This window comes from Hemiscyllium ocellatum (assembly GCF_020745735.1).
Source record: "Hemiscyllium ocellatum isolate sHemOce1 chromosome 15 unlocalized genomic scaffold, sHemOce1.pat.X.cur. SUPER_15_unloc_2, whole genome shotgun sequence".
NCBI lineage: Eukaryota > Metazoa > Chordata > Chondrichthyes > Orectolobiformes > Hemiscylliidae > Hemiscyllium > Hemiscyllium ocellatum.
Genome location: NW_026867456.1, coordinates 1,333,762 through 1,341,261, shown reverse-complemented (window position 1 = coordinate 1,341,261; position 7,500 = coordinate 1,333,762).

Here is a 7,500-nt window from a genome sequence, read left to right as displayed (position 1 = left end):
GCGACACTTAGAATATTTTTGGAGCAGTACAAATCAGTAACCACTGACACTTAGAATATTTTTGAAGCAGTACAAATCAGTAACCAGCGACACTTAGAATATTTTTGGAGCAGTACAAATCAGTAACCACGACACTTAGAATATTTTTGAAGCAGTACAAATCAGTAACCAGCGACACTTAGAATATTTTTGAAGCAGTACAAATCAGTAACCACTGACACTTAGAATATTTTTGAAGCAGTACAAATCAGTAACCAGCGACACTTAGAATATTTTTGAAGCAGTACAAATCAGTAACCACTGACACTTAGAATATTTTTGAAGCAGTACAAATCAGTAACCAGCGACACTTAGAATATTTTTGAAGCAGTACAAATCAGTAACCAGCGACACTTAGAATATTTTTGAAGCAGTACAAATCAGTAACCACGACACTTAGAATATTTTTGAAGCAGTACAAATCAGTAACCACGACACTTAGAATATTTTTGAAGCAGTACAAATCAGTAACCAGCGACACTTAGAATATTTTTGAAGCAGTACAAATCAGTAACCACTGACACTTAGAATATTTTTGAAGCAGTACAAATCAGTAACCGCTGACACTTAGAATATTTTTGAAGCAGTACAAATCAGTAACCAGCGACACTTAGAATATTTTTGAAGCAGTACAAATCAGTAACCACTGACACTTAGAATATTTTTGGAGCAGTACAAATCAGTAACCAGCGACACTTAGAATATTTTTGGAGCAGTACAAATCAGTAACCAGCGACACTTAGAATATTTTTGAAGCAGTACAAATCAGTAACCAAGTGCATTTTTGAATTGGTTACTGATTTCTCCGTTGAAGTTGGGGCTGCGGTTGGCTTCAGTTAGTGGTGGGGGCTTAATTTTCGCCGAGGGGAGCGTGTCCCGGTAGTGTCTCCGAGGAAGTGGTACCTATTGAAGGGGGTGTTTCTGAATTTGGGCCCTTTTTGAGTGGCATTGCCGGATGGGTTTTGTGTTGAAGGCTTCCAAATCGGGTAGCTCAGCCGGATTTGACCCGGCGGTTCTACCGACTGTCACGCCTTCGAGGGGGGACTGTTGTCTAAGTTCAGGCCGAATTTGGTGAATTTCCTAAGTCGGGAAGTGGTCCCAACGGGTTTGGGAGTGAACCTAACTGCTCATACCAACTGTGAGGCTTTGGGGCCGGGTAGCACAGTCGGATTTGACCCGGCGGTTCTGCCGAATGCCTGGCCTTCGAGGGGGGCCTGCCCTCTGAGTTCAGGCCGAATTTGGTGATTTTCCTAAGTCGGGAAGTGGTCCAAACGGGGATGGGAGTGAACCTGACAGCTCATACCGACTTTGGGGCTTCCAAGCCGGGTAGCTCAACCGGATTTGACCCGGCGATTCTGCCGACTTCCACGCCTTCGAGCGGGGACTCTCCTCTAAGTTCAGGCCGAATTTGGTGAATTTCCTAAGTCGGGAAGTGGTCCAAACGGGGATGGGAGTGAACCTAACTGCTCATACCAACTTTGAGGCTTTGGGGCCGGGTAGCACAGTCGGATTTGACCCGGCGGTTCTGCCGAATGCCTGGCCTTCGAGGGGGGCCTGCCCTCTGAGTTCAGGCCGAATTTGGTGATTTTCCTAAGTCGGGAAGTGGTCCAAACGGGGATGGGAGTGAACCTGACAGCTCATACCGACATTGGGGCTTCCAAGCCGGGTAGCTCAACCGGATTTGATCCGGCGGTTCTAGCGACTGCCACGGCTTCGAGGGGGGACTGTTGTCTAAGTTCAGGCCGAATTTGGTGAATTTCCCGAGTCGGGAAGTGGTCCAAACGGGGATGGGAGTGAACCTGACAGCTCTTACCGACATTGAGGCTTCGGGGCCGGGTAGCTCAGTCGGATTTGACCCGGCGATTCTGCCGACTTCCACGCCTTCGAGCGGGGACTCTCCTCTAAGTTCAGGCCGAATTTGGTGAATTTCCTAAGTCGGGAAGTGGTCCAAACGGGGATGGGAGTGAACCTGACAGCTCTTACCGACTTTGGGGCTTCCAAGCCGGGTAGCTCAACCGGATTTGATCCGGCGGTTCTAGCGACTGTCACGCCTTCGAGGGGGGACTGTTGTATAAGTTCAGGCCGAATTTGGTGAATTTCCCGAGTCGGGAAGTGGTCCAAACGGGGATGGGAGTGAACCTGACAGCTCTTACCGACTTTGGGGCTTCCAAGCCGGGTAGCTCAACCGGATTTGATCCGGCGGTTCTGCCGACTGTCACGCCTTCGAGGGGGGGACGGTTGTATAAGTTCAGGCCGAATTTGGTGAATTTCCCGAGTCGGAAGTGGTCCAAACGGGGATGGGAGTGAACCTGACAGCTCTTACCGACTTTGAGGCTTCGGGGCCGGGTAGCTCAGCCGGATTTGATCCGGCGGTTCTGCCGACTGTCACGCCTTCGAGGGGGGACTGTCCTCTGAGTTCAGGCCGAATTTGGTGAATTTCCCGAGTCGGGAAGTGGTCCAAACGGGGATGGGAGTGAACCTGACAGCTCATACCGACTTTGAGGCTTCCAAGCCGGGTAGCTCAGCCGGATTTGACCCGGCGATTCTGCCGACTTCCACGCCTTCGAGGGGGGACTGCCCTCTGAGTTCAGGCCGAATTTGGTGCATTTCCCGAGTCGGGAAGTGGTCTCTGTCACAACGGGGGCAAGTGTCTGAAGAGGTAAAGTGAGTAACCAGCACAGCTTAGGGAAGGGTTCCAAAGTTCTCAACAATGTGAATTCGGTTACCAGGAAAGCTTAGGAAAGTTGCCTGACTGTCCCAAACGAATGAACTGCAAAACTTAGGGAACATGCCCGAAGATGCTTAAAAGTGTGAAATCAGTAAGCAGGAAAGCATAGGAAAGTGCCTGAAAGTGCTAAATGAGTAACATGAAAAACGTAGAAAAATGCCCGAAAATGTTTAAAAGTGTGAACTCAGTAACCAGCAAAACTTAGTAAAACGTTGGAAAAGCAGAAATGAGTAACCAGAAAAACTTAGAAAAATGTTTGAAAATGAGAAATGAGTAACCAGAAAAACTTAGAAAAATGTTTGAAAATGAGAAATGAGTAACCAAGAAAACTTATAAAAATGCCAAAAAGAAGAAATCAGTAACCAGAAAAACTTAGAAAAATGTTTGAAAATGAGAAATGAGTAACCAGAAAAACTTAGAAAAATGTTTGAAAATGAGAAATGAGTAACCAAGAAAACTTAGAAAAATGCCCAAAAAGAAGAAATCAGTAACCAGAAAAACTTAGAAAAATGTTTGAAAATGAGAAATGAGTAACCAAGAAAACTTAGAAAAATGTTTGAAAATGAGAAATGAGTAACCAAGAAAACTTAGAAAAATGCCCAAAAAGAAGAAATCAGTAACCAGAAAAACTTAGAAAAATGTTTGAAAATGAGAAATGAGTAACCAAGAAAACTTAGAAAAATGCCCAAAAAGAAGAAATCAGTAACCAGAAAAACTTAGAAAAATGTTTGAAAATGAGAAATGAGTAACCAAGAAAACTTAGAAAAATGCCCAAAAAGAAGAAATCAGTAACCAGAAAAACTTAGAAAAATGTTTGAAAATGAGAAATGAGTAACCAGAAAAACTTAGAAAAATGTTTGAAAATGAGAAATGAGTAACCAAGAAAACTTAGAAAAATGCCCAAAAAGAAGAAATCAGTAACCAGAAAAACTTAGAAAAATGTTTGAAAATGAGAAATGAGTAACCAAGAAAACTTAGAAAAATGCCCGAAAAGAAGAAATCAGTAACCAGAAAAACTTAGAAAAATTTTCGGCCAAGTGTGAAAAATATTCTAAGTGTCAGCGGAGGAAAATGCCGAAGCATCGGGAAAGATTCAAAAACTCATGCCGAACATGAGTTCCGAAGTGCCGGAGGAACTGGGCGAATTGAGCCCGGCGGTTGGCCAGATGTCGTTTTGAGTCTGCAGCCCGAAAACTTTAACTTTGTCTGCCGCGGAAGTCTGGACCGGGAAAAATCCAAACGGTTTTGCCGGGTTCGAGTTCCAGAGCGAAGCAGTCGAATTTGAAATTCAGACCCATTCAGTGCCACTTGACATTGTGACACAGTGAGGTTGGCGGGGTACCCGGAGATTTCTGGGAACACGATTTTTAGAACAAAATGGCGGCGCGGGACCACTTTGAAAGGCATCCGAAAAACGGTTCCGCGGGCAGAGCACTTGAATGACAGGCCTGTGTGCATGCCCAAGAGCTCTCGGAAGTCTAATTTTTGACACTTTGTCAAATTTTCGACAGACTTACCCAACTCTTGCTGCCTGTTCTAAGAATCAGTCAGAGGCCTGTGCGGCGGTCTCTTGACACTTTGGAGGGCGGGCAAACCCCACGTTGACTCCGGCCGTCCCTCCAAAAGGCACTTGCTATTGGGGGAAAGGATTGCAAGTAGCCTGGTTCCCGTGGGAGCGGCCAGGAAGGGTGCAGGCTGGCCCTTGCCTGAGCATTCCCAAAACCCTCTTCCGCTGAGAGCAGACCTCGCACGCCGCACTACCGGCTCTGGGAGTGGTTGGCCGCTATTGTACATAGTCCGGTCCTTCCTCTGCCACCCGGCAAGTGCGATGGCTCTGCCGCCCTGCGGTGCTCGTCACCCAGGTTTGGGGAACACGATACTTAGAACATGTTGGCGGCTCGGGACCTGCAGGCGAAAGGGGCCCCGTGGTGCTGAGCACATCGACCTCGGGTCTCAGTGCAAGCCGGAGAGTTCGCGGAAGTCTTAAAAGATTTTGACATCTGCTCAAATCTTTGACAGGCTTGCCTGACTCTTTCCGTCCGTTCTAAGAATCAGTCGGAGGCCGGGGCGGGGACGGTCTCTTGACACACGGAGGGTTGGCTTCCCTCCTCAGGTGTTTGTGTCGAAAATGAAGGCGAGAGATGCAAGCGTCCTGGTTCCCCTGGGTGCTGCCAGCAAGGGTGCAGGCTGACCCTTGCCTGAGCACTCCCAAAAGCCTCTTAAGCTGAGAGCAGGCGCCGCACTACCGGCTCTGGGAGTCGTTGGCCGCTATTGTACATAGTCCGGTCCTTCCTCTGCCACCCGGCAAGTGCGATGGCTCTGCCTCCCTGCGGTGCTCGTCACCCAGGTTTGGGGAACACGATACTTAGAACATGTTGGCGGCTCGGGACCTGCAGGCGAAGGGGGCCCCGTGGTGCTGAGCACATCGACCTCGCGTCTCAGTGCAAGCCGGAGAGTTCGCGGAAGTCTTAACAGGCTTGCCTGACTCTTTCCGTCCGTTCTAAGAATCAGTCGGAGGCCGGGGCGGGGACGGTCTCTTGACACACGGAGGGTTGGCTTCCCTCCTCAGGCGTTTGTGTCGAAAATGAAGGCGAGAGATGCAAGCGTCCTGGTTCCCCTGGGTGCTGCCAGCAAGGGTGCAGGCTGACCCTTGCCTGAGCACTCCCAAAAGCCTCTTAGGCTGAGAGCAGGCGCCGCACTACCGGCTCTGGGAGTCGTTGGCCGCTATTGTACATAGTCCGGTCCTTCCTCTGCCACCCGGCAAGTGCGATGGCTCTGCCTCCCTGCGGTGCCCGTCACCCAGGTTTGGAGAACACGATACTTAGAACATGTTGGCGGCTCGGGACCTGCAGGCGAAAGGGGCCCCGTGGTGCTGAGCACATCGACCTCGCGTCTCAGTGCAAGCCGGAGAGTTCGCGGAAGTCTTAACAGGCTTGCCTGACTCTTTCCGTCCGTTCTAAGAATCAGTCGGAGGCCGGGGCGGGGACGGTCTCTTGACACACGGAGGGTTGGCTTCCCTCCTCAGGCGTTTGTGTCGAAAATGAAGGCGAGAGATGCAAGCGTCCTGGTTCCCCTGGGTGCTGCCAGCAAGGGTGCAGGCTGACCCTTGCCTGAGCACTCCCAGAAGCCTCTTAGGCTGAGAGCAGACGCCGCACTACCGGCTCTGGGAGTCGTTGGCCGCTATTGTACATAGTCCGGTCCTTCCTCTGCCACCCGGCAAGTGCGATGGCTCTGCCTCCCTGCGGTGCCCGTCACCCAGGTTTGGAGAACACGATACTAAGAACATGTTGGCGGCTCGGGACCTGCAGGCGAAAGGGGCCCCGTGGTGCTTAGCACATCGACCTCGCGTCTCAGTGCAAGCCGGAGAGTTCGCGGAAGTCTAAAGCTTTTGACATTCGCTCAAAGCTTTGACAGGCTTGCCCGACTCTTTCCGTCCGTTCTAAGAATCAGTCAGAGGCTGGTGGGGAGGTCTCTTGACGCAAGGGGAGGGGTGGCGTCCCTCCTCAGGCGCTTGTGTCGAAAATGAAGGCGAGAGATGCAAGCGTCCTGGTTCCCCTGGGTGCTGCCAGCAAGGGTGCAGGCTGACCCTTGCCTGAGCACTCCCAGAAGCCTCTTAGGCTGAGAGCAGACGCCGCACAACCGGCTCTGGGAGTCGTTGGCCGCTATTGTACATAGTCCGGTCCTTCCTCTGCCACCCGGCAAGTGCGATGGCTCTGCCTCCCTGCGGTGCCCGTCACCCAGGATTGGAGAACACGATACTAAGAACATGTTGGCGGCTCGGGACCTGCAGGCGAAAGGGGCCCCGTGGTGCTTAGCACATCGACCTCGCGTCTCAGTGCAAGCCGGAGAGTTCGCGGAAGTCTAAAGCTTTTGACATTCGCTCAAAGCTTTGACAGGCTTGCCCGACTCTTTCCGTCCGTTCTAAGAATCAGTCAGAGGCCGGTGGGGAGGTCTCTTGACGCAAAGGGGAGGGGTGGCGTCCCTCCTCAGGCGCTTGTGTCGAAAAATGAAGGCGAGAGACGCGAGCGGCCTGGTTGCTTTGGGTGCTGCCAGGAAGGATGTGGTCTGACCCTTGCCTGAGCACATCCAAAAGCATGTGATGTTGAGAGCAGACCTCGAGCCCCGCACAACCGGCTCTGGGAGTCGTTGGCCGCTATTGTACATAGTCCGGTCCTTCCTCTGCCACCCGGCAAGTGCGATGGCTCTGTCGCCCTGTGGTGCCCGTCACCCAGGTTTGGGGAACACGATACTAAGAACATGTTGGCGGCTCGGGACCTGCAGGCGAAAGGGGCCCCGTGGTGCTGAGCACATCGACCTCGGGTCTCAGTGCAAGCCAGAGAGTTCGCGGAAGTCTAAAGCTTTTGACATACGCTCAAATCTTTGACAGGCTTGCCCGACTCTTTCCGTCCGTTCTAAGAATCAGTCAGAGGCCGGTGGGGAGGTCTCTTGACGCAAGGGGAGGGGTGGCGTCCCTCCTCAGGCGCTTGTGTCGAAAAATGAAGGCGAGAGACACGAGCGGCCTGGTTGCTTTGGGTGCTGCCAGGAAGGATGTGGTCTGACCCTTGCCTGAGCACTCACAGAAGCATGTGACGTTGAGAGCAGACCTCGAGCCCCGCACGACCGGCTCTGGGAGTGGTTGGCCGCTATGGTACATAGTCCGGTCCTTCCTCTGCCACCCGGCAAGTGCGATGGCTCTGCCGCCCTGTGGTGCCCGTCACCCAGGTTTGGGGAAC